General features: G+C 40.9%; 1 protein-coding gene across 3 annotated transcripts in view; it reads left to right on the top strand.

The window, feature by feature from the left end:
* Positions 1–26525, top strand: part of PCCA (propionyl-CoA carboxylase subunit alpha) — a 614152-nt gene that overhangs the window by 143690 nt on the left and 443937 nt on the right. The gene's annotated exons all lie outside the window — the stretch shown is intronic.

Raw genomic sequence — 26525 nt, 5'->3', positions numbered from 1 at the left:
CTACCTGAGAGGGGGGGGGGCAGTGCACTACCTGGGAGGGGATCTGTGTGGCACGATCTACAGAGGGCACTAAATGTATGGGGGTACAAACTGGGGGCCTAACATCTTTATGGGGGCATAAACCGGGCCTAACGTCTATATGGGGGCACAAAGTGATGTTTTCTGCCATTGTACTGCCACCGTAAGTTCCCCCGCAAAGGGGCCTACCAAGCCTGTCGCGCCCAAGGGCCCACATAAACCTGGAGCCGGCCCTGCCTAAGAGTTATGGTTTTATATTAAATATTTTAAAGTTACCTTTTCCCCACCTTGTGCATTACACTTGGCACAGAGATTTTCTTTAATGAATAGTATATAGTTTCGATGTTAAACAACTTCCACAACACAATGAAACATGCAAATGCTGTACATGTGAAATAATTGGAAATTTCTTCTAGTTACATTTTTTGACAGTTATAAATATTCATTACAATGGGGAGCTCAATTAAAATGGCAATGTTAATGTATTATGTCATATTATGAGAATTTTCCAGGTCAAAAGTTTGTTGTTTGCATCTGTGGGCTAATAAAATATGAATACAATCAATCATGACCACAGGGGTTGTCCAGTGGGACATTGCAGTGCTATACTTTGATGCTTTATCTTGTACCTAGATGGAGAGTCAAGAAGTGGAGTTTGTATTGATTTAAGTAAGGGATTACGCTGATTTTATGTTTATATAATAGGAAAGAGCAGGAAGTGTTTTTTACATCTATGTATGTATGTATGCTAGGTGACCAAGGACAGTAAGCCATTGCTCCCAAAATAGCTCTCAATGATTGCAACTTTTTGTCTCTAAATACAGTAAGAGCAGCTCTGGAACACAAACTACTGCTTTAGGCCCCATGCGTTTGACCGTGCCTGTAATTATGGGCACAGACGGCCGTGGACAGCCGTCCCTTTTTATGGGCCGTGCTCCCATTATAAAGTCCGCAAAATAAAAAAAATAGGACATGTCCTATTTTTTTCGGCAAGTTTCTAAGGCACGGACATCTTCCCGTAAATATATGGGAAGGTGTTCCGTCGGCCATAGAAACTAATGGGACCGCAATTACGGGTGATTTTACGGTGGTGTGCATTGGGCCTTAGCAAATGAAATACTGAATTAAAGAACCTAAGACCTGAAAGGTTTAGTTCCATTACAGTCAACCACTTAATTTTCCCAGTGTTCAATACTTGGAGGACCTTTTTTTTTTTTTTTAGCAATGTTACCTTTATGAAATAACCTCTACACACTCCTAGTTTTATCTAAACCAGTGCATCGAAAGAAGCTGCAAGTGAGAGCAGGATCCAAGTCTGTGATTACCTTGCTCAGCTCATTGGGGGAGATTATGCTCATGTATAACCTAGTGACCGCAGGGGCGCCATAATTCTGGTTCAGTTTGTGCCAATAAACTTACATGCCTTGTGCCAGATTTATTACGTGTTTTAGACACACTTTTTGCCTCACTAGACCGTTTTTAAAATGGGGAGCAGCTCAGAGGAGTGTTAAAATGTGGCAACATATTATTTTTATTTTTGTGCAAAAGTAAGGCAACCCAAAGTGTTTATTTTATGCTTAGCATTATGCGTCAAATTTATCTTGCATATACCACTGTGATAAATGTGGCGCACCTTCTGCCTGCCTCGTCTAGTTTTAAGATAATCTCCGCTATTGCCTTAAGGTAAATACATGCAGAAAATTTACAGTATTGGTGGTAACACACCTAAGTCTCTGTTCACATCACGCTGGGGCTATAAGTCGGAGTTATACATCAGGAGTTTTTTCCAACGTTTAGCTGCTATATATTCTACTGTAAAGCAATACAATAGCATATGTCGGCTGTTGGCCTTAATGGTAAAAAAAAAATACCTTGCAGTATACTTTATTTGCAGTGGCCCACTGTACAGGAAAGTGCAGTCTGCTGTGCTTTCCTATACAGTAAACTGAAAAAATAAAAATGGAAAGGACTTTTTTGGCCTCTGTCTGGCGAATGGGGGCCTACGGCTACATTTGGCGTTTGCGCCGGGAACTTTACTGACCTATAAACCGAACGTGTTCACTAAACTTGAGCCTAACTCCGCACATTGAGAAATTTATACTGTTGTAATTTGACCACTCGCATTCTCAGTCTCATATACATAAACACAAATTGACAATTGTTGCTGTACAGGTAATCTTTTTATATTTCAAAATCATGTAAACTCACATTACTCTAATACAACAGAGCAAAAATATCTCAGGAGGCATAACTGAGGGAGCAGAGCAACAAGATTGCTATTAATTGGTCTTTCTCCCTGTCATTTCAATAGTCCTTGACCATGCCGCCACTGTCTCATTCAGACTATTCGATCAATGCTAAAATGCTCCTACAAGCAGTCGCTTTACACAATGCCTACATGTCCGTAATGCAGCCCCGTAGGCAATGTTCCCTCTAAGTCTTGGCAAGTACTGAGCGGGGCAGTTGGGGAGCAGGGTAAGTCTCCATCATTGTAGCAAAAATAGGAGAAGAGGGGGGAGGAATCCTCCAGCTCACCTGACACTGTGGGTTGTGTCACAATAGCGCCCGGATCCTCGTGTCGGCACACGGTCTGAAGCAGGGAAGAAGAAGAGTGTTTGGATCCAGCGCTGTGTGCAGTTTAAAACGGAAGCAAATTCCAAGTTTAATGGTTCTTGGTTTAAAAGGTAGTCCAGAGGTATAAAGTCCAGGTGTGGAAGTACCTCTGGACTACCTTTTAAACCAAGAACCATTAAACTTGGAATTTGCTTCCGTTTTAAACTGCACACAGCGCTGGATCCAAACACTCTTCTTCTTCCCTAAGTCTCCATCAATGATGGGCGATCTGATGACCAAAAGTAATACCCCCAGTAAACGCTAATATAGCGTACTAAATAAGAAAACTTCAATTCGTTTTAATTACTTTTTTGAATACTACAATATTACAAGTCCACCAGAAAAATAGACAGTTATAAACAATAATTATAGGCACCAATGAAAGAATCCCTCATTACACCACTGTCCCTGTAGATAGCGCCACACAGACCCAGACCGCATCACACGCAGCCCCCTGTAGACCGCATCACACGCAGCCCCCTGTAGATAGCGTGACACCCCCTCACTGTAGATAGTGCCACACAAACCCCTGTAGATACTTCCACACACGTCCATCTGTAAATAGCATCACACATCCCCCTGTAGATAGTATCACACGCAGCCCCCTGTAGATAGTGCCGCACAGATCCCCACTGTAGATATTGCCACGCGGCCCACCCTGTAGATAGTGCCACGCGGCCCCCCCTGTAGATAGTGCCACGCAGACCCCCCCTCCCCTTGTGTATATAGTGCTACGCAGCCCTCCTCCCCTTGTGTATATAGTGCCACGCAGCCCCCCTCTTCCCCTTGTGTATATAGTGTTACACAGCATTTTATTTATTATATATACTTTATTAAACTTTTTTTTATTAGTCCCACTAGGGGACTTCACTAAGTGATCATCCGATCGCTTTTATAATACACTGCAATACTTCTGTATGTCAGTGGCATGGCATTGCCTAGCAGGCATTAAATAGAGGCAGACCTGGGGCCTTTCTAAGGTCCCCGGCTGCCATAGAAAGCACAGACACCCTGCGACCGCATAGCCCCCTCCCTCACTCCAAAAGCACTTAGATGCGGCGCTCGCTATTGAGCGCCGTATATAAGTCGTTAAATGGGCGGATTTCGATCTCCCCGCTCGAGCATCGATGCTACAAGTTTTTAGCTACCTCAGATATCTGATAGCAGGGAGTTTTAACTGCTCCCAGCTGCGCAGATTTATTCTGATGCAGCGCTGTGAAAAGGCGTATGCATCAGAATAAAGCCAGGTAGTGGCCGACCTGAAAAGGTGTATTGGTGGTCACTAATGGATTAAATGGAAAGCTATGCTTTGTAAACAAAACTCATGGCAGACCATTTTGAGCGTGTGGAGATTTGGCCCTCTTGAATGAGCCTGGTAGAAAGCCTGCATGTATTCTTGATCTAGGCTTAAAGGGAACCTGTCACCAGCATTTCACCTATTAAACCAACAATACCAGGTGGTAGTGGGTGAAAAATAATTTCTATGTAACTTATAATTGTCGTCTTAGTCGGCTCTATAGCTTTAGTATTCAGTTTTTAGTGTTCCCACACCGTATGCTAATGAGCATAAGAGTCATATCTTCATTTGAAAAGAGTCATAGCTTCATTCCTCAAGTCTTTCCGCGTTTCCCCGGCCTCCTTACTTTTGATTGACAGCTCCTCCCCTCCCCCCAGCACACAAAATCCTGCGCTTGTGCATTGATGTCCTCTTCTGGTGTGTGCGCACAACGGGACAACAGATTATTACGATAAAAGGCGCGAAATGTTTGCAGACTGTTATTTACAGTCGGAGGAGGAGAGGGGATAACGGCAATGAACTTTTGATAGCAGCGGCCAGTGAGGGATAAGTAAAGTTCAATAGGTGAAACGCTGGTGACAGGTTCCCTTTAAAGGCTATGTACACGTATGTGTTTTTTTTTTTTTTTTTATAAAAATGTGTATCGGTGTGATTGGTGCAACTTTGTAATGAAATTTTCTTAAAAATTATTTTTACTTTTTGAGAGCGTATGATAGAGCTGCTTTGTATCCTGTATAGAGCAGCTGTATCTCAAAGTACAAATAATTTTTAATAAAATGTAATTACAAAGTTGCATATATAATACTTTTGGAAAGGTGTACGTAACCTTTAATGGCCGAGAGATTTTCAATTAATTTAACCCCTTCCCGCACCTTGACGTTAATAAACGTCAATGTGTGCAGTAACTTCGCGCACCTTGACGTTCATTAACGTCAGTGCTTTGACAGTTAACCGCCGCGCGGCGCTACACCGCAGCGGCGGTTAACTGTGCAGGGTGTCAGCCCTGCTCTCCCTGTTGCAGATCAGCGGCCTGTCGCCGCTGAAATCGGCAATTAACCCCTTCGATGCGGTGGTCGATTGCGATCCCCACATTGAAGAGGTTTACAGCGGATCGGCAGCCCCCCACATGTATTTGCGGGGGCTGGCGATCCTTCTCACGGCAACCAGAGGCCAGACAATGACCTCCGGGTTGCCATGTACGGAAGCCTCGGAGGATCAGCCTCCGGCCGTTCCTCCTCTGCTTCATGTCAGTGTGACAGTTACGTCACAATGACAGTTACAACACATTACACTACGTGTGTAGTGTAATGTGTTCCAGCAGCGATCAGAGCTGCAAGTCTAAGTGCCCCCTAGTGGGACAAGTAAAAAAAGTAAAAAAAAGATAATAAAAATGTTTTGAAAAAGTGTAAAAATAAAAGTTAGAAGTGACATAAACAAAGAATGCTTTTTTTCCTATAATAAGTCTTTTATTATAGGAAAAAAATTAACACGATAAAAAAAGTACACATATTTGGTATCACCGCGTTCGTAACGATCCCGACTATAAAACTGTAATATTATTTTTCCCGCACGGTGAACACCGCGAAAAAAATAAACGAAAAACAGTGCCCGAATCACAATTTTTTGGTTACCACCCCTCCCAAAATCGACAATAAAAAGTGATCAAAAAGTCGCATGTACGCCAAAATGGTACCAATACAAACTACAACCCGTCCCGCAAAAAACAAGCCCTTACACCGCATTTTTGACTGAAAAATAAAAAAAGTTGTCGCTCTCAGAATACGGTGACACAAAAAAGAATTTATTTTATAAATAAGTGATTTTATTGCACAAACGCTGCAAAACATCAAAAAGTTATATACGTATGGTATCGCTGTAATCGTATCGACCCGCAGTATAAAATATAATGGTAATTTATAGCCCAGGGTGAACGCCATAAAAAACAGTTTCAGAATTGATGGTTTTTGGTCACCTTGCTTGCCAAAAAATTGAATAAAACGTGATCAAAAAAATTTCTAGTACCCCAAAATGGTACCAATGAAAACTACAGATTGTCCCGCAAAGAATAAACCCTCACCCAGCTCCGGTGGAAAAAAAATAAAACCGTTCTGGCTCTCAGAATATGGCGATGCAAAATGTGCAGTGTTCCAAAAGCAGATAAGATCGGGCGCCTTTTATCAGTGCGACACCGGCCACATATCTGCGGATTATTATTTATTTACTGCATTATTATACCCTCTTATTATACCCTGATGTACCCCGCACAGATGACATGTACCCTGATGTACTCCGCACAGATAACATGTACCCTGATGTACTCCGCACAGATAACATGTACCCTGATGTACCCCGCACAGATGACATGTACCCTGATGTACCCCGCACAGATGACATGTACCCTGATGTACTCCGCACAGATAACATGTACCCTGATGTACCCCGCACAGATTACATATGCCCCCACATTATATATTGAGACACCAGTAAAACCCCAAACAGAACTACTACCAAGCTACATCTGCGCCCCAAAAGCCAAATGCTGCTCCCTCCCTTCTGAGCCCTGCAGCGTGCCCAAACACCAGTTTACGCCCATAGATATGGCATCGCCATACCCAGGAGAACCCCCTTAATATTTTATGAGGTATTCGTCTTCAGTGGCACAAACTGGGCATAACATGTAGTGCACTAAAATGGCATATGAGTGGAAAATTGTAATTTTTACTCTGCACCATCCGCTGCACATTAACCCCTGCGCGCACCACAACATAGCATGTCGTAGTGTGGGGGGGGGGTGATGCATGGAGCGTCTCACGTGAAAAATAAAGCATTTAAAACGGCAAAATCACTGTTTTTTGGTCACCTTGGCTCTACCTAAAAATGTAATAAAAAGTGCTCAAAAAGTTGTATGTACCAAAAAAAGGGTACCAATAAAAACGACCGCTCGTCCCTCAATAAATAAGCCCTCATACCGCTCTATTGACTGAAAAATAAAAAAGTTGTGGCTCTTGGAACGCGGGGAGGAAAAAACTAAAAAGGAAAAGAAAAAAATGGATCAGTCCAGAAAGGGTTAATTACTTGCTAATGAAAAACCATTTATGACCACACGTGGGGTATTGCCGTACTCGGGAGAAATTGCTTTACAAATGTTGGGCAGCATTTTCTCCTTTATCCTTTGTGAAATTGAAAAAATACAACATTTTAGTGGAAGAAATGTTGATATTCATTTTCACGGCCTAATTCTAATAAATCCTGCAAAAGACTTGTGGGGTCTAAATGCCCACTATATCCCTAGATAGATTCTTTAAGTGGTGTAATTTCCACTTTTGGGGGGTTCCACTGTTTTGGCCTCTCAGGGGCTTTGCAAATGCAACATGGCACCCAAAAACCATTTCAGCTAAATTTGATCTCCAAAAGACAAATAGCGCTCCTTCCCTTCTAAGCTCTGCTGTGGGTCCAAACAGCCGTTTATTACCACATATGGCATATTTCCGTAATCGGGAGAAATTGTTTTACAAATGTTGGGGTGCTTTTTCTCCTTTATTCCTTGTAAAAATTAAAAATGGCTACCTTTTTTCAGAAAAAAAGTAGATTTTTACCTTTACAGAATAATTCCAATGAATTCAGCAAAACAACTGTGGCATCAAAATGCTAACTTTACCCCTAGAAAAATTCCTTGATGAGTGTAGTTTCCAAAATGGGGTCACTTTCCGGGGGTTTCCACTATTTTGTTCCCTCCAGTGCAATTCAAACGCGACACGGCACTGAAAACTATTCCAGCAAAATCAGAATTTCAAAATCCAAATGGTGCTCCTTTCCTTCTGAGTCCTGCTGTGGGTCCAAACTGCAGTTTATTACCACATATGGGGTATTGCTGTAATCGGGAGAAATTGCTTTACATATGTTGGGGTGTTTTTTCTCTTTTATTCCTTGAAAAAATAAAAAAATTCTACGTTTTTTTCAGAAAAAAAGTAGATTTTCATCTTCACATACTAATTCAAATACATTTTGCAAAAAAACTGTGGGTTCAAAATGCTAACTATACCCATAGATAAATTCCTTGAGGGGTGTAGTTTCCAAAATGAGGTCACTTTTGGGGGTTTTTATTGTTTTGGCCCCACAAGACCTCTTCAAACCTGACATGATACCTAAAATATATGCTAAAAAAAAGGAGGCCCCAAAATCCACCGGGTGCTTCTTTGCTTCTGAGGCCTGTATTTCAGTAAATTAGCGCACTAGGGCCACATGTGGGATATTTCTAAAAACTGCAGAATCTGGGCAATAAATAATAAGTTCCATTTCTTGGGTAAAAACTTCTGTGGTATAGAATTTTTTTTATTACAAATGAATTTTGTAAAAAAAAAATGACATTTGTAACTTTCACCTCTACTTTGCTTTAATTCCTGTGAAACGCCTAAAGGGTTAAAACACTTTCTGAATGCTGTTTTGAATACTTTGAGGGGTGCAGTTTTCAAAATGGGGTGATTTATGGGGACTTTCTAATAAATAAGACCCTCAAAGCCACTTCAGAACTGAACTGGCCCCTGTAAAAATCGGCTTTTGAAATTTTCTTCAAAATATGAGAAATCGCTGCTAAAGTTCTAAGTCTTGTAACGTCCTAGAAAAATAAAATAATGTTCAAAAAACGATGCCAAACTAAAGTAGACATATGGGGGATGTTAACTAGTAACTATTTTGTGTGGTATTACTATCTGTTTTACAAGCAGATACATTTAAATTTAGAAAAATGCTAATTTTTGCAAATTTTCTTCAAATTTTCGTGTTTTTTACAAATAAATATTGAATTTATCGACCAAATTTTTTCCGTAACATAAAGTACAATATGTCACGAGAAAACAATCTCAGAATCACTTTGATAGGCAAAAGCATTCCGGAGTTATCACCACATAAAGGGACACATGTCAGATTTGAAAAATCGGCTTCGTCCTGAAGGCCAAAACAGGCTCAGTCCTGAAGGGGTTAAAATAGCCAAAATATTGTTTTGCAGCGCGGGGTATCGGCTGCAGTGACATAGCCAGATCAGCAACGTGTAGGGGTTAATATGCATTTAATGACCTCTCCGACATCTCTGCATCATTGGTAACAGAAAATCATACTCTTTAAAAAACAGATAAACGTCATAGTAGTAAATGCAGCGCGTTTGATAGTTTAGCATCAGACTGAGTATAGGTCTTTAGCAACTGGATTTGGCATTTGTATAATGGTGTGTGACCATGCAGCCACTACTGCTGACTTTTGTTTGTCATTGGCTATTAATCTGCTTATCCAAATAGCAATTCGCCACTGTTTAAAAGTTGAAATACTCATTAAACATGAAATCAATGGAACTTAATAGCTATGTCATTGATAAGTAATTTCAGAAGAGAAAAAAATTCCCTGCACTGGTTCTATCTCCATATTGAGATATGCACATAATTAATCTACACTTCCAGCAGCGAAACAAACTTGGGGACTCATGCAGAATATTAGATGGTACATTTTGCAAGATGTCTCTCTTCATCGCACTGCTCATCACCAACCTTCTTTCCATAGATGATCACACAGCTGACTGTAGTCTACTTCTGTTTTACTTCCAAAAAAACACCTCAATTACGCTATTAATTTTATTATTTTCTGTTCGGTCATTTTAAATGAGATGCTTGCAGTTATCGTACTATGACTTTGATCTGTAATTGGAAGTGAATTGTTGCATTCAGTGAACACAGAATTAAGTGAAAATGGTTATCAACCACTGAACATTTGCTCTTAGCCGCTGCTAATGAGCACTTTCAAGTCCAGCTTTTTATCACGTCCGTAATTTACATTTCATTGTTCAGTGGTTGTTCTTGTTGAGGAGTTGTTTCTTTGACTGATAAATATATGTGTATTAAGAATAAACCGAGTACAAAAATTAAAACCCTAACACCCTGTCAAGCTTTTAACTAATTTTTTAAAATTTCCCCGACTATCCCCAATCAGTAGCGCATGACTCTTTGAGGGAATTCTCTGTTCTGTTCAAAAGTTACAGTACCTGTTCTAGTAAAGGAATCCTTGTGGCCTAAATTTACAGGATAGTGATTTGAAGTATAGAAGAATGGGAGGTGGACGATACAGCCCTTCAGTGTGTCATTTTTATTGTTTCTCCACATAAAATCTAAATTTAAACAAGGACTTGATGAGTTAAGTATAACCCGCAGAAAATAAGATTATATTGAATAACCCCTCTTTTGTATGTTTGGCTTTGCCTGATTAATATCCGCTCTTTGCGGACAGTTTTGCATTTGTTCTCAATAGAAATATTTAAGTTGTTTTCATGGCTTTTAGTCATACTGTTGTGTTGTCTTTCTTCCTCAAATGCGCATTTTGTGGGTTTTCAATTTTTTTGCAGGTACAATCTCTAATTTTTCTATTTGAAGGACAAATATACTGTACATACTGTTGCGCCGATAGAAATAGGTTATACGTTCACTTTAAATTTAAATAGTATCCCTGCCTGTATGAACGATTATAACTTGAATTTTATTATAGAAATCAAACCCTAAAAGATGGCTAAATAGCCAAACAACTAATCAGGCGTTAGCACAGCGACCAGTCAGGGGGTGCAGAAAAGGTGACACACAACTGTGCACCTCAAATGCCAATGTATTTATCCCCCTCTTATTTTATGATATAAACACCTGGTCATCCATGCCAATAGAATTGCGTCCCTACGCGTTTCCACACCCCCAGTTTACAGCGTGCATCATCAGGGGTCACACTTCTTGCTAAATTAATACACCTAATGGCCAGCGATCACCTATTGCGTGCGCTAACGTTCACCCGGCTCATGCACGACACTAGTCGTCCAATGTCGTTCAATGCATTTATATCTTTAGTATATCAGAAGGTAATTCTGTTTCAATAACCTAATGTCATAATCACCAATGATAATTTTTATATTCGCTTGAATGATTTTCCACATGATCAACGAGAATTTTATTGCGGGTTATTCACTATTAACATTAAGCAATTATCGGGCACGGTTGTACAAATCTGACCGATTATCAGCTCATGTAAATGGGCCTTTAGATGAACACATGTCTATGTAGCAAAAAGCGTGTGGGGAGGAGGAGTTAAAGTGACAGCAGCTGTAATGGGTGTTTATTATTAATATTTAATAAGTTCAGATTTTAAAAATAATAAAGAAAATTGGAACAAAACTTGTTCAGTGTTTCTGATATGCAATTTTTAGACTCCATGGCAGTTGTAGTCATATCTATAATCTGATTAGAATTGGTTAAGAATAATTTGCTTGCATCGTTAAATGATGTAATCTGAATCATGTAAACTATGCCCCTAATAATTGATGGATACAAGAGAAAGTCTTGGACTCTAATTATCCACATACAATTAGATGGTCTCCTTATTATAAATCGTTGAGGCATACACCGTCACATTGCTCTTTGTCCTTCTCAAATATAAATCTAAGCATATGCATCATTACGGACTATCACATCTACGACCTTACAATTCTCTGTACTCGCAAACTGTAGCTTGGATGTCATTTACGTTTATAATGATGGGCACCTATTTTAATTTTCTGTCATTTTAGTAGTAGTATTTATCTATTCATCTATCTTACAATTTAGATTGTAAGCTCTTAGTCAGGGACCACTCTGCTTTTGCCTGTTCACTTGTTTTTTTGTGCTGCGGAATATGGAGGAAATGAAGACTGATGTTTCATATTCCAGTCTTAATATAAAGAAAATTGGAGTATGGTTCGACACATTTTTTAAGAGGCAAATGCCTCTTAATATATGTGTTGCGTCTTTCGTCCAATCATTGCCATTTGCCATCCATTACCATCGGACATAATATAAAAAATATATACTCCCCTTGCTGCTACTCTTTACTTCTCCCCATCGGGTCCCCTCAGACTCCCTCAGCATTCTGCAATTCATGCATCGTCCTATGGTCAAACAGTGTCAGGGCCTCATATTCGAGCACTCTACGTCATCAGTGCTGCGTCACATACAACCTCCTGACACTGCCCAGCCTCAGTACGTTATGTGAGCCGCAGCATGTTGTGGGAGCCCGAGGGGAGCTGGATTGGAGAAGAGGTGTGGGGAGGTGAGCAAACGCTTTTTTTATTTTTCTCTCTAATTGTCCAATTGATAGGGGTTGTCCGATCTGGGGGGGGGGGCAGGCAATGTACAGCTCCCAGGACCTCTATCCTGCTACGCCACACAGTCATGTAAACAACCGTGGAAATCGGCGTAGATTTCCACTAATATTTACTCCAGTTTTCTGGTGAAATTTCTAATAAGTTTGTCGTGCCGCAGTGGCCTTGCCCTCTTTTAGGAAGTCACACCCCTTTTCACAAAGCGGCGCGGGTGGCGTGAAAGGCCCAAAGTGCAATTCACAATGCACTTGCTATTTTTGGGCTCTTTTGCAACTTTCCTCTGTATAAATGTTGATAAATGCCTAGCAATGTGTTTTAACCCCTTCAGGACACAGCCTGTTTTGGCCTTAATGACACATCCAATTTTCTCAAATCTGACATGTCCCTTTATGTGGTAATAATTCTGGAATGCTTTTATGTATCTAAGTGATTCTGAGATTGTTTTCTCGTGCAACATTGGACTTTGTTACTGGCAAAATTTGCTCGATACGTTCAGTATTTAATTGTGAAAAACACCAAAATTTTGCGAAAAATTTAAATGTATCTGCTTGTAAGACCGATAGTAATACCACACAAAATTGTTGCTAATTAACATCCCCCATATGTCTAAAGATTTCCATAGTTTTTTTAACATCCTTTTTTTTTTCTAGGACGTTACAAGGCTGCAACTCAATATTTATTACCCAGGTTCTGCAGTTTTTAGAAATATCCCACGTGTCCCTAGTGCGCTTATAGACTGAAGCATCTGCCTCAGAATCAAAGGAGCACCTAGAGGATTTTGGGCCCGTCTTTTTATTAGAATATATTTTAGGCACCATGTCAGGTTTGAAGGGCTCTTGTGGTGCCAAAACAGTGGAAATCCCCCAAAAGTGACCACATTTTGGAAATTACACCCCTTGAGGAAATTATCTAGGGGTATAGTGAACATTTTGACCCCGCAGTTTTTTTTGCAGAAATGGTTGGAAGTAGGCCATGAAAATGAAAATCTACATTCTTTCAAAGAAAATGTAGGTTTAGCTAATTTTCACAAGGACTAAAGGAGAAAAAGCACTGCAACATTTGTAAAGCAATTTCTCCCGAGTAAAACAATACCCCACGTGGTCATAAACGGCTGTTTGGACACACAGCAAAGCTCAGAAGGGAAAGAGCGCCATTTGGCTTTTGGAGCTCAAATTCAGCAGGAATGGTTTGCGGAGACCATGTCGCATTTGCAAAGCCTCTGAGGGACCAAAACAGTAAAAACGCCAAAAAAAGTGACTCCATTTAGGAAACGACACCCCTTGAAGAATCCATCTAGGGGTGTAGTGAGCATTTTGACCCCACAGGTGTTTCATAGATTTTATTAGAATTGGGCAGTGAAAATAAAAAAAAAATATTTTTTCTTCAATAAGACGTAGTTTTAGCTCAATTTTTCATTTTCTCAACAAATAAAGGAAAAAAAGAAGCCCAACATTTGTAAAGCAATGTCTCCGGAGTACAGCAATACCCCATATGTGGTCATAAACTGCTGTTTGGGCACAGAGTAGGGCTCAGAAGGGAGGTAGCGCCATTTGCTTTTGGAGAACAGATTATGCTGGATTGGTTTCTGGGCGCTCTGTCACATTTGCAGAGTCCCTGTGGGACCAAAACAGTGGAAACCCCCCAGAAGTGACCCCATTTTGGATACTACACCCCTCAAGGTATTCACCTAGGGGTGTAGTGAGCATGTTAACCCCACAGGTGATTGGCAGAAATTAGTGTGCACTCGATGTTGCAGAGTGAAAATGGGATTTTTTCCATGGATATGCCAATATGTGGTGCCCAGCTTGTGCCACCATAACCAGACCGCTTTCTTATTATTATTTGCTGTGTTTCCCGGTTTTAGAAACACCCTACGTGTGGCCCTAATCTTTTTCCTGGACATTCGACAGGGCTCAGGTGTGAAAGAGTACCATGCGAAATTGTGGCCTAATTTGGCAATTTACAAAGTATTGGTTCACAATTGCAAGGCTCTGATGTGAAATAATAAAAGAAACCCCTGACAAGTGACCCCATTTTGGAAACTGCACCCCTCAAGGCATTTATTAAGAGGTGTAGTGAGCATCTTCACCCCACAGGTCTTTTCCATGAATGATTGCGCTGCGGTAGGTGCAAAGTAAAAATTAACATTTTATCCTAGATATGCCATTTCAGTGGCAAATATGTGGTGCCCAGCTTGTGCCACTGGAGATACACACCCCAAAAATTGTTAAAAGGGTTCTCCCGGGTATGGTGATGCCAAATATGTGGAAGTAAACTACTGTTTGGGCACACTGTAGGGTTCAGAAGGGAGGTAGCGCCATTTGGTTTTTGGAGCGCAGATTTTGCTTGGCAGTAATTTTGTTTGGAGTTTTACCGGTGTTTCCGTTTATAATGTGGGGGTACATGTGAGCTGGACAGAGTACATCAAGGGCATAGTCAGGTGGTATAATAATAGGGTAAAAAAAATAAAATAATAATCCATAGATGTGTGTTACACAGTGATCAATAATTTCTGCACAGGCCAGTGTCACGCTGATAAATGTCCTTTCTTATCCCCCTTTTGGTCCACACTCCGCACCTTTGCAGTTTGGGGAATTCTGCTGGGAAGTGTTGTCCTGGTATAATACGGGCACCGCCGCTTCCAGCAGATGTGTTTGGGCCCTCCCCTTCCTGGTTCCCTAATTTTAGGGGCCTTGATAATTCGCCACTTGAAACAGAAGAAATGTTCCCCTCGGGCCAGCACAACTGCATATTTTTTCTTTCCTGACTTATTGGAGCCTTAAAGAGGCTCTGTCACCACATTATAAGTGCCCTATCTCCTAGATAAGGAGATGGGTGCTGTAATGTAGGTTACAGTAATGCTTTTTATTTTAAAAAACGATCTATTTTTACCACTTTATTAGCGATTTTAGATTTATGCTAATGAGTTGCTTAATGCCCAAGTGGGCATATTTTTACTTTAGACCAAGTGGGCGTTGTACAGAGGAGTGTATGACGCTGGCCAATCATCGTCATGCACTCCTCCATTTACTCAGCGTATAGTGATCCTGCTAGTTCCTTATGTGCTGTCTTATACTAACACATTAACAATACTGAAGTGTTTAGACAGTGAATAGACATTCCACGGGATGTCTATTCACAATCCCTGCACTTCATTACTCTGTGGTAGTTACAGCAGAGGAAGCGTGATCTCGCGAGATCTCGCTGTTAATGACCGGTTACAACGAGATCACGCTTCCTCTGCTGTAACTACCATAGAAACCGTAACGAAGTGCAGAGATTGTGAATAGACATCCCGTGGACATTACGGGGCCTATTCGGTTTCCGTAATGGCAGACCGGAAGCCATTGTTAGGCCTCCTGTTGCCATAGTAGCAGTCGCCAGCCTTGCCTTCGCATGGCAGGCTGACTATTTGCTACATACCGCTAAGATGCAGCGATCGCATTGGATCGCTGCATCGAAGGGGTTAATGGCAGGAATCTGAGCTAGCTCCGGTTCCTGCCGATACATTGGTGTGTCCGCTGTAACATACAGCGGACACCCACTGCTGATGACGCCTCCTCAGCTTCTGAGCCGGCGCCATCTTGTCGATGGTACCGGAAGCCTTTTAGTCCCCGCCGCCAAGCAGGGCATAGGAGGCTTTCGTTGCTGGCAGACCGGGAGGTAAGTATTAGGCCTCCGATCGCCTTTGTAGCCACCGGCAACACAGCGATCACGTTGCTGGTGTGCCGGTGGCTAAAAACTCCTCACATGCTGCGATCTCTATTGAACGCAGCATGTGAGGGGTTAATCGTCCGGATCGGAGGCTAGCTCTGGTCCTGGCCGATACCTCAGGGTGCCGGCTGTAACATACAGCTGTCACCCGGCGGTGATGGTGCGGGCTCAGCTGCTGAGCCAGCACAATCTCCTTCACGTACAGTTACGTGGAATTGCGTTAAAACACCAGTTCCCATCACGTAACTGTACGTGAAAATGCGGGAAGGGGTTAAGATTATTTTCTCTTAATTTTGCTTAATAAGAACAACAATTTTTACTCCGTTTGTTTTTGTTTTTTTATTTCTAAGATTAGTTCTACGTTGGTGACTTTGACAAAGCTGCAGTGCTGTGAAAATGTTTTTGCCCGCTCCCGATTTCTTCTATTTTTGCTAATTTGTCACATTTACAATTTTCAGATCATCCAACAAATTTTAATATAAGATAAAGACAACACAAAATGCAGCTTTAAAATAATCCTTCTATTTATTAAGGATAAAGATTTGTTTGAAACCTAGATCACTTATGTGAAAAAGCAATTGCCCCTATAGCATTATCCACCAAACTTTACAGTTGGCACAATTCAGTCAGGCAAGTAACTTTCTCCTGGCATTCGCCAAACCCGGATGGACTGCCAGATAGAGAAGAGTGATTCATTACTTCACAGAACATGTTTCCACATCTCTAGAGTCCAGTGGTGATGTGTTTTACACGACCCCATCTGACGCTTGGCATTGTGCTTGGTGATGTAAGGCTTGCATGCAGTTGCTTGGCCATGGAAACCCATGCCATGAAGCTCCCGACGCACAGTTTTTGTTCGGATTTTCGTGCCAGAGGAGGGTTGGAACAGTTCATGAATCAGCCGTATGGTGACAACTTTTATGCACTATGTGCCTCCACAATCGGCAACCCCGCTCTGTAACTTTACATGGTCAGCTAATTAGTGGCTGAATTGATGTGGTTCCTAAATGCTTCCACTTTGCAATAATGCCGCAAACTGACTTGTTATAACAGTGGCATCATATTATAGTACAACGCTCAAATTCAGTGAGATTTTTTTTTAACACCCCATTCTTTCACAAATGTTTGTATTGGTAGACTGCATGTCTATACACCTATGGCAATGGAACCTGAATTCAATGATTAAGAGGGGTGTCCCCCATACTTTTTCCACATAGGGTATCTTTCAATGACTTTGTTTGGCATCTGTATTTTAATCTCTTTAATCTAGGACATGACCTTATGTGCTGTCTTTTGAGACCTAGGCTGTTTCACATTGCCCGGTTCTTTTTATGTAGTGTATACTTTCAACAGGTGTAGCAGTAATTATGCCTGGGTGTAGCAGGGCTCCATAGAAGCCTGTCAGAAAGATGATATACTGTAATACTCTAGTATTGCAGTATATAGTGCAAGCTTTAGTGCAAGTTTTATAGTGTATAGTTGTTTTTTTTCTGTACAAAAAAATAAAGTTCAGAAAACCCCCCTTTTCCTATTTCCCCCCCTGAATCATTGTAAAAATAAAAATAAAAAAAATAAACCTAATTGGTATTACCACGTCCGTAAAAGTCTGAACTATTACAATGTATCATTTTTTAACCCACACGGTGTACACCGTAAAAAAAAAAACTAAAATGCCACAATCTGTTTTTTGGTCACCTCATCTCCCATAAAAAATGGAATAAAAAGTGATCAAAACCTCGCAAGTACCCAAAATGGTACAATTAAAAACTACAGTTCAACCCTCAAAAAATGTGCGCTCATACCGCTTAATCGACGGAAAAAAAAAAGAAGTTATGGCTCTCATAATTTGGCGGCACAAAATAAATTTTGTTTCTTAGTTCGTTTTTTACTTGTAAAAGTAGTAAACTATAGAAAAAAAACCTATATAAATTTTGTATCCCTGTAATCGTATTGACCCGCAGAATTAAGTTAACATGTAGTTTTATTTGCATGGTGAATTCTGTAAAAACGAAGTGCGAAAAAAACAATGTAGGAATCACTTTTTTTTTTTTTTTTTTTTCATTTTCTACCCCACAAATAATTTTTTTCCTGTTTCCTAGTACATTATATGGTACAGTAAATGGTTCCCTGAATAACTACAGCTTGTCCCGCAAAAATAAAGCCCTCATAGGACTATGTCGACAGAAAAATAAAAAAGTTATGGCTTTTGGAAGGTGGGGAGGAAAAAAATGAAATTGAAAATCTGAAAAATGACTGCGGCAGGAAGGGGTTAAGGGACAATTACTTTTCCACTTAAGCTGGCCATGCACATTAACTGGCCGCTGTTCTCAGCTGGACGGGCCAACCATCCAATGTGTATGGCGGTATCCGACTCTTTCCCCCCCCCCCCCCCCCCGCCGATGGCGGCGGGGTAGATTAGGTTTGGGCATGTTGAAGTTCAACAGGCGCAATCCTTTTGTTCATTATTAGGCAAGCCCCTGCCAGAGGAGTCCGACAGCGGATTTCTCCCTGAGAACACATGCACACTTGGGCAAGCTGAGTGTGCATGTATATCGCGGAGTCGGGATGAATAGCTGTCGGCCGACAGCTATCTAAAATATATTGGCAGCCATAAATGATAAATGTGCAAAATAAAAGAAATTTGGAAGAGGGCAAATATTTTTTCACAGCACTGTACATTGTGCCTGTGGCGAGGATGACCTGTAACCATGGTGGGTCATTCTAATAATGTGGCAGCCCTATCATGGCAAAATTTGACCCATGTAGCCCGAGCCCTAAAATGTGAAATAACTAAAATATTTGTATAGTATAGTTTGTGATTGCTGTCGTTTTATTGTAGCAAATCTGTCTGTTGAAGCTGAGCAAGATCATTAAGGTTAGAAAATCCTCAATTGACAAGAATACCGGAAAAAAATTATTCTTGCCCTATCTCTTTACTCATGTGATGTGTTATATAGTCTTGTGCCTAAGTTTGTTTCATACTGGACTTGTCCCAAATAAGAAATCCAAGTTGGACCCACATAGCTATTTATCCCAATGTATCTGTAATGACGGGGTAGGGAGACAGACAGGTGAGCCCTAATCTACCCGCCACTCAGTCTCTGCCTACTTGCAACGGCCCGTCCTAGGCGACGGCGTACAACTGGGCGACGGTCCCTACACTCAATAAGTGCACGACAGACAAACAGACAAGGGTACACAGAAGCTAAGGGAAATGGGGCAGTTGCCCACGGCAACACAGTGCGCAACAACAGTAGTGAACGAGCCGAGTCAAACCAGGAGTATACGAGGTACAAATCGCAGAGCAGGAGCGTAGTCAGTAAAGCCAGGGTCAAAAATTAAGCAAGGTCAATAATCACAGCAGGAGCAGCAGAGCCAGGAAACAGGAAAGAATCACAGGCAAAGGAGGAGCAGGAAATGCAGGTATAAATAGACCGAGGGCGGGAGCTAGCTCCGTCTGGCCAGGCTGTGATAGGCTCTCCCACTCCTAAGCCTCTCAGCCTGAGTGGTAGAAGATTAAGTCAATCTCTCAGACTGACTAACCACGGGCGTCGACACAAAAGCTGTGTCTGGCAGATCCTTTACAGTATCTACAGGTTTTACATATTCGTACATGCTGGCTTTGGGTGATCTGGCTTTTAAAGAGGCTCTGTCACCAGATTTTGCAACCCCTATCTGCTATTGCAGCAGATCGGCGCTGCAATGTAGATTACAGTAACGTTTTTATTTTTAAAAAACGAGCATTTTTGGCCAAGTTATGACCATTTTTGTAGTTATGCAAATGAGGCTTGCAAAAGTCCAAGTGGGTGTGTATTATGTGCGTACATCGGGGCGTTTTTAATACTTTTACTAGCTGGGCGCTCTGAAGAGAAGTATCATCCACTTCTCTTCAGAACGCCAAGCTTCTGGCTGTGCAGATCTGTGACGTCACTCACAGGTCCTGCATCGTGTCGGCCACATCGGCACCAGAGGCTTCAGTTGATTCTGCAGCAGCATCGGCGTTAGCAGGTAAGTCGATGTAGCTACTTACCTGCAAACGCTGATGCTGCTGCAGAATCAACTGTAGCCTCTGGTGCCGATGTGGCCGACACGATGCAGGACCTGTGAGTGACGTCACAGATCTATCTGCACTGCCAGAAGCTGGGCGTTCTGAAGAGAAGTGGATGATACTTCTCTTCAGAGCGCCCAGCTAGTAAAAGTATTAAAAACGCCCCGATGTACGCACATAATACACGCCCACTTGGACTTTTACTTTTAAACACACCCACTTGGACTTTTGCAAGCCTCATTTGCATAACTACAAAAATGGTCATAACTTGGCCAAAAATGCTCGTTTTTTAAAAATAAAAACGTTACTGTAATCTACATTGCAGCGCCGATCACCTGCAATAGCAGATAGGGTTTGCAAAATCTGGTGACAGAGCCTCTTTAATGTTGTGCAAACAAAAAATGTATGTGTCTGTCTGTCTGTCTGTCATTATAAAGGCCACTTTGTCAGAGACACCCATCCAGTTGCGTGTCTCTAATAAATCTCCTCTTGGCCTTCAGAACCGCTGCAATTTGTTGTGGCATAGATTATATCTAATAGGCTGTTTTTGCCTTAAAGGGGTTGTCCAAGATTTAATGACTTTGTGTTAATGCTTGCAATTTATAAATGTAAATACACTTGTAATATACTTGTTTTCCAAAGTGGCCTCGTTTCCAGATTCTTCCGTGGGGAACTTGACTGGTGACGTCACTCTCTGCAATGGCTCTGCCCGCTTTGTTGATCTTGAATTATTTTCCGGGTATACGACACGTCACTTGTGACGTGGTGTATGTATCGGCTTGTTCTGTTGTACTGCGCATGCGCGGCCCCTGCTGTTATCTCGAGAACAGCAGGGACCACGAGAACAGCAGTCACAGCGCATGCGCGTTACGGGCTGTGAAGCAGAACAAGCCGATATATACCACGTCACAAGTGACATGTCGTATACCCGGCAAAGAATTCAAGATCAACAAATCGGCAGAGCCAGTGCAGAGAGTGACGTCACCTGTCAAATTCCCCACGGCAAGATCTGGAAACGGGGCCACTTTGGAAAACGTAAGTATATTACAAATGTATTTACATTTATGAATTACATGCATTAACACAAAGTCATTAAATCTCGGACAACTCCTTTAAGGTTAACAACTTCCATAAAGAGTTATTAAACTTGTTTGTCCAGAATGCTTAGGTATGCCTCGCTGTTCAAACGTCCATCCATAGGTATTTGAGGACCCAGGGTGTTCCAAGAAACCATTCCCCACACCATAACTCCACCGCCACCAGCCTGAACTGTTGACACCTGACAGGATTTATCGATTCATTCTACTTGCGCCAAATTCTGACCTCTGCATGGTTCTGACATAAGCATTGTGCCACAGAAATCTGGATTCAGCTGCCGAAGGCGATGTTCAGTGAGCCAATATTTGTACTCTTTTTGCCCACTGGAGGCTTGCTTTCGGTTTCCTTTAGACAGTGATGGCAATTAAACTGGTTGTCTGCTGTTAATAGCCCTTCTGTGCTAGGGAACAATGAGTTGTGTATTGGGACACGTATGTTGAAGCACTAGCGTTGCATTAGACTGCAGTTTGTTTGACTGTGCACCGCCTGTTCATCAGAACGATTTTTGACATCCTTCTCTGACCCCTTTGTTGACAAGTTGTTTACATCCACAGCGTCTTTCACTTTGTTCTTCTTGATCACACTCTCCGTGTGTTCTCCACAACATTGCATGAGAAACACCAACCACAAGGTTGGCAGCTTTTGAAATACTGGCCCGGGTTAGTCGAGCACTGATGACACTGCCTCGTTTGAAGTCGCATGGATCGATCGATTTTCCTATTCTAATGTGGATTCACACTGAAACAGATCCATGGAGATCTTGCTTACATGATTTTTTGCTGTGCTCCAGGGGTCACGTGTCTAATTTCCATAAATGGATGCTTCAATCTTGAAAGGGCAGATATCTTTAATAAAGTGGCAGTTCAGTGTATATGTATGTGTCTACTATATCTATAGCGATAGAGCTATGTATAATCTGTGTATATATATATCTTGCATGATCATGTCGTTCACAATAATGCCAGCGTGGGGCTCGGGCAGGTTTTGCTGTACAATGTTACGCTTCAGTTTAACGTATGTGCTTCTTGCAGAGAATTATTTGTGCTGAAAGTTAAGCCCTACACAGCACATTTTTATAGTAATTTCAGCGCCTGCTATCTTTAGGGTTCATTGCCTTGAACATTTTTTTTTTTCAAATTATTAGCTTCTTAATGCATGAGGCTTCAATTTACCCCCTACTGGCAGCTTTAAATGTTTTTTTTTTTTCATTTTGTAAGTGGGCTACTGCAATTCATAGCAGCTGATAAACTGCTGGCTCAGTTATAAAATAAGGAAATTATGACGGCCTTTTAATTTTTTTTGTTTACTTTTTAAGGGCTCTGGTCACAATTTGCAGCAATAAGTATGTACAGCGTTGTAAAAATATTTCTGATATCCTTTTATTATTGCATATTTGTCAAGCTTAATGGTTTCTGATCTTTGTTTATTCAGGTTTCCCCTAGTTTATTGTTACATTTTTCACTTAACCGGTTTTGAACTATTGGATGCCTCCCACTTTTATCCAGTCTTACTTGGGTCTCCTTCAGACCGCTGTAATGCAGCCACATTTTAGTGTCCATATTGTGGCTGTAAGATCCAGATATCCTATGGTTTACGTGAACTTAAGTTGATCACTTTAGAGTTCAATGGACACTGACTTTAGCTGAGGCTAGAGAGGCCAGCAAGTCTGTGGAAGTTTTTCTGAGATGTTTTGTGACTTCCTGAATGAGTTTTTGTTGCACTACTTGTGTACTTTTGGTAGACTGAGCGCTGACCAACGACCATTCAACAGTTTCTTCTGGAATTTTTTGAACCTGGCATATTGTATTTGTAGAAGCTTTGGGTGGAATTTATTAACGGCTTAACTCTACTTTTGGGCATTAAAAAGTCGCAAATTATAGTGCACACTATATTTGCATAATTATTAGTGACTTTTTGCCGTTTTACGCTTTTCAAAGCGGACCAATTTACTATAAATTGACGTAAATTATAGGGCAAAACTATTCCTGATTATAGAAGCTTTGACTTGCTGCTGCATGGACAGGTAAAGATGCGCCAAATTTACTAGGTGTTTGTCTCTAAACATAACGCATTTTATTCCAGCTCAGTTTAGTTTAATACTGGTATTTAAACTGCCGTTTCATATAAGTCCTCCCCAATTTGTGTTGTCTTACCTGTCATATTCAAAAAAGGCTGCCTGCCGGCAGAAATAAGCCCTGTTTTCCAACCATTAATAAAGAGTAAAAATAAAGTCTTTATTCGATTTGCAACAAGGACAGACTACATGAAATTTAAAAGTTAATGTCCATTTCTGACAGCAATTAGCACAGTGCCAGACGTAGGAGCTCTGTCTAGAAAGGGTTAAGTACCACAACCACAGAGCGCTACATGCAGTTAGTTATTAGTTAGATTCAAAGGTGTCAATAGGACAATTATTAAAATAAAAGGTAGAAGCCCCCCCCCCCCCGACATGTTTAGCTACGATGTAGCGTCCTCAGGGGTATCGGGGCCAATGACCAATGGCCCCGATACCCCTGAGGACGCTATATCGTAGCGAAACATGTCGGGGGGGGGGGGGGGCTTCTACCTTTTATTTTAATAATTGTCCTATTGACACCTTTGAATCTAACTAATAACTAACTGCATGTAGCGCTCTGTGGTTGTGGTACTTAACCCTTTCTAGACAGAGCTCCTACGTCTGGCACTGTGCTAATTGCTGTCAGAAATGGACATTAACTTTTAAATTTCATGTAGTCTGTCCTTGTTGCAAATCGAATAAAGACTTTTTTATCTTTACTCTTTATTAATGGTTGGAAAACAGGGCTTATTTATGCCGGCAGGCAGCCTTTTTTTAATTTAACTGTTGCACGCCCACCAACTATCGAGGTCCGCTCCATTGTATTTCTAGTCTTACCTGTCATGGTACGGTTCAATAAAACCTGCCTATACTGAATCTACTTATCAATCAAAAGGGTTATACCATGAAACCCTGCGGCAAACCGCAGTGCTATGTAAGTGAATGAAGTTTTCAAAATCTTGCGCTTGCGCCTTGTATCTGCATCTGCAGCATGAATAAAACGCTATGGGGGAAATTGATTAAAACTAGTTCACAGGAAAGTGTGCATTGCTATGAGCAGCTACTCCTCTTTTCCATTGCTCCAATTTTGATAATTTTCTGCCTTGACTTTTTCTTAGAACAGGTTTTTATGCAGGAAGGGCCAGTGTTGCCCAAAGTCCAAATTATTATTTTTATTTTTTAAGGCGGGGTTGAACATAAATGAGGTGATATGATGGGTTGCTATGAGCAACCTTGGTGATAGAGCAACTAAGACAGGGATCTCAAACTCGGCCGGGTAAGTAGGCCACATATGTAAAAAAATGGGAAGTTGATGGGCCGCATTACTTTCAAATTTGATACAATACAAAATGATTGTTTCTCAATTAGTCATTTGATCTACTATAACAATACTACATTACTATAATACCAATACTACATTACTATAATAATACCGCCATGTTTAAAATTTGAGATATATCTCCACGTGCTTATTTCAACAATCCAGTGCCCTCTGTGGATGCTGCCACAGTGCCCTCTGTAGATGCTGCCACAGTGCCCTCCCCTTTTGGACATTAAAATGGATGCATACTTCTACAACATAGCAGACTTGGCCTATAGGTGGTGCATGCTTTCGAATAGTGTACTGTATACCAAAAATTTTACACATTGATCAATTCACCGACTGCTTTAGGTAGTGTCACAACGCGTACGTGAGCCTCAGGATTTTCAATGCAAAGAAAGAAAAAAAAAAAAGTGTCCGTTTTTGAAAACCCATAAATATATAACTTTATGGTGAACATGTATAAAGCAATTGTCTTACATTTACATCAATATTCTTTCCATACCACTGACTCTCTAGTAGTCATAACAATTTGTCCAAGAACTTAACCAGTTGTTGCAGCAGGGAAAAAACACTTGCAATTACTCTATCTCTTTTTACAGTGTGTTTTAAGCAGTCCTGTAAAGAGTATTTCCCGTTCACCACCTCTATTCTTATTGTACAAGAAAGAATGGGAAGAATGGCTGGGTGAATGGTAGCTGCACAGAGCAGGCAATAACCAACGTCCTCATAAAGCTGCTAGACACTGAATGTGGACATTCCCCCTGTTGAGCAACTATATATGAGTGCTGTTAATCTCCAGTACACAACAGTCTACTGCTGTGGCGCAAACAGGGAAACAGTAGGAAACTTCCTCCATTATATGGCCGGTCCAGTTACCGTGTGTTGGCCATTACCTTGTGCCCTGTTATTACTCACCTAGCTACCAAGCATCATGGCCCTTTTGAGGACAATACTTCTTTGTTATTGTTGGTTGTTCTTTGTTTCTAGGCTTTTAGAAAAGTAAAGTCATGCCAAATTGAAGATGCTTTTTCAAAACAACTTTTGTTATCTGACCCCCCTTTCCCCGACCCTCAGGGCAGCAACTCCTAATTGGCATTTCCCCACTTTGTGGAGGTGAATGAGTTAAGGTTGATGGAGATAAATGTTGAGAACATGGAGAATTGGTATGGTTTCTATTGACAGGGCCTCTGCATAAAAGTGCAATATTTGGCGTGAACCACGGCATCCAGTCAGCAATTACCTTCATCTTTTATGTTAGAGGATGAATATCTACCCAATTATTCGTTAACTGTAATGAATATTTTTCACCTACAGTAATATCAAATAATAGTTAATGGACCACGATATCTTTGCAAATACATATTGTAATGGTTCTGGGGAACAGTGTTTTATGCAGCTGGATGATTTTGGTTGCTACCCCTGATCATCTTTAGAGTTATTGCTTTAGATGATATTGTAACTTTTATCACGTTTTTTAGAATTTATTTATTTTTTGCCCCTTGTAAAAAGGACAGAAATTTTTCATTCTTTCTTTAATATAGAAATGATTTGGTTTTAGAGTGTGGATACTTATCACACTCCATTTTGCATTTAGGACACATCATCCCTACTTGCTTTTTCTGAAAGTCGCTTATTCGCAAGCTATTAAAAATGTTTCATTGTAATGACTATATATTAGAATAGTGTTATCCAAAAATGCAAGCCCTGGGGCATGTATGACACAAGGATATAACCCCTTAATGACATGGCCAATTTTTTATTTTTCCTCTTTTTGTCCTCCTCCTTCCAAAAGCCATAACTGTTTTTATTTTTTCTTCTACAGCTTGATGCAATTACGGCGATACCAAATTTATATTGTTTTTTCTTTGTAAAAGAGGTAAAACTCCCCAAAAACTATTAAAAAAATTCAATATTGGCTTTGTGTCGCATTCACATTCTGAAAGCCATTTTTTTGTCGATTTTGAGCGATGTGAAGGCTTATTTTTCATGGGCTGAGATGTAGTTTTTATTGGTACCATTTTGGGCTACATGTGTCTTTTTGATCACTTTTTTTTTTTTATACATTTTTTTGGGGGGGGAGCTAAGGTGACCAAAAAAACAACAATTCTGGTGTTTTTTTTTTGTTTTTTTTTTTACAGCGTTCACCTTGCGGTTTAAATGTTATATTGAACCAGTGATCGTTCGATCGCTTGCATGATA

The sequence above is a fragment of the Rhinoderma darwinii genome, chromosome 2, assembly GCF_050947455.1.
Source record: "Rhinoderma darwinii isolate aRhiDar2 chromosome 2, aRhiDar2.hap1, whole genome shotgun sequence".
NCBI lineage: Eukaryota > Metazoa > Chordata > Amphibia > Anura > Rhinodermatidae > Rhinoderma > Rhinoderma darwinii.
This window is presented reverse-complemented; position numbering and strand designations above follow the sequence as displayed.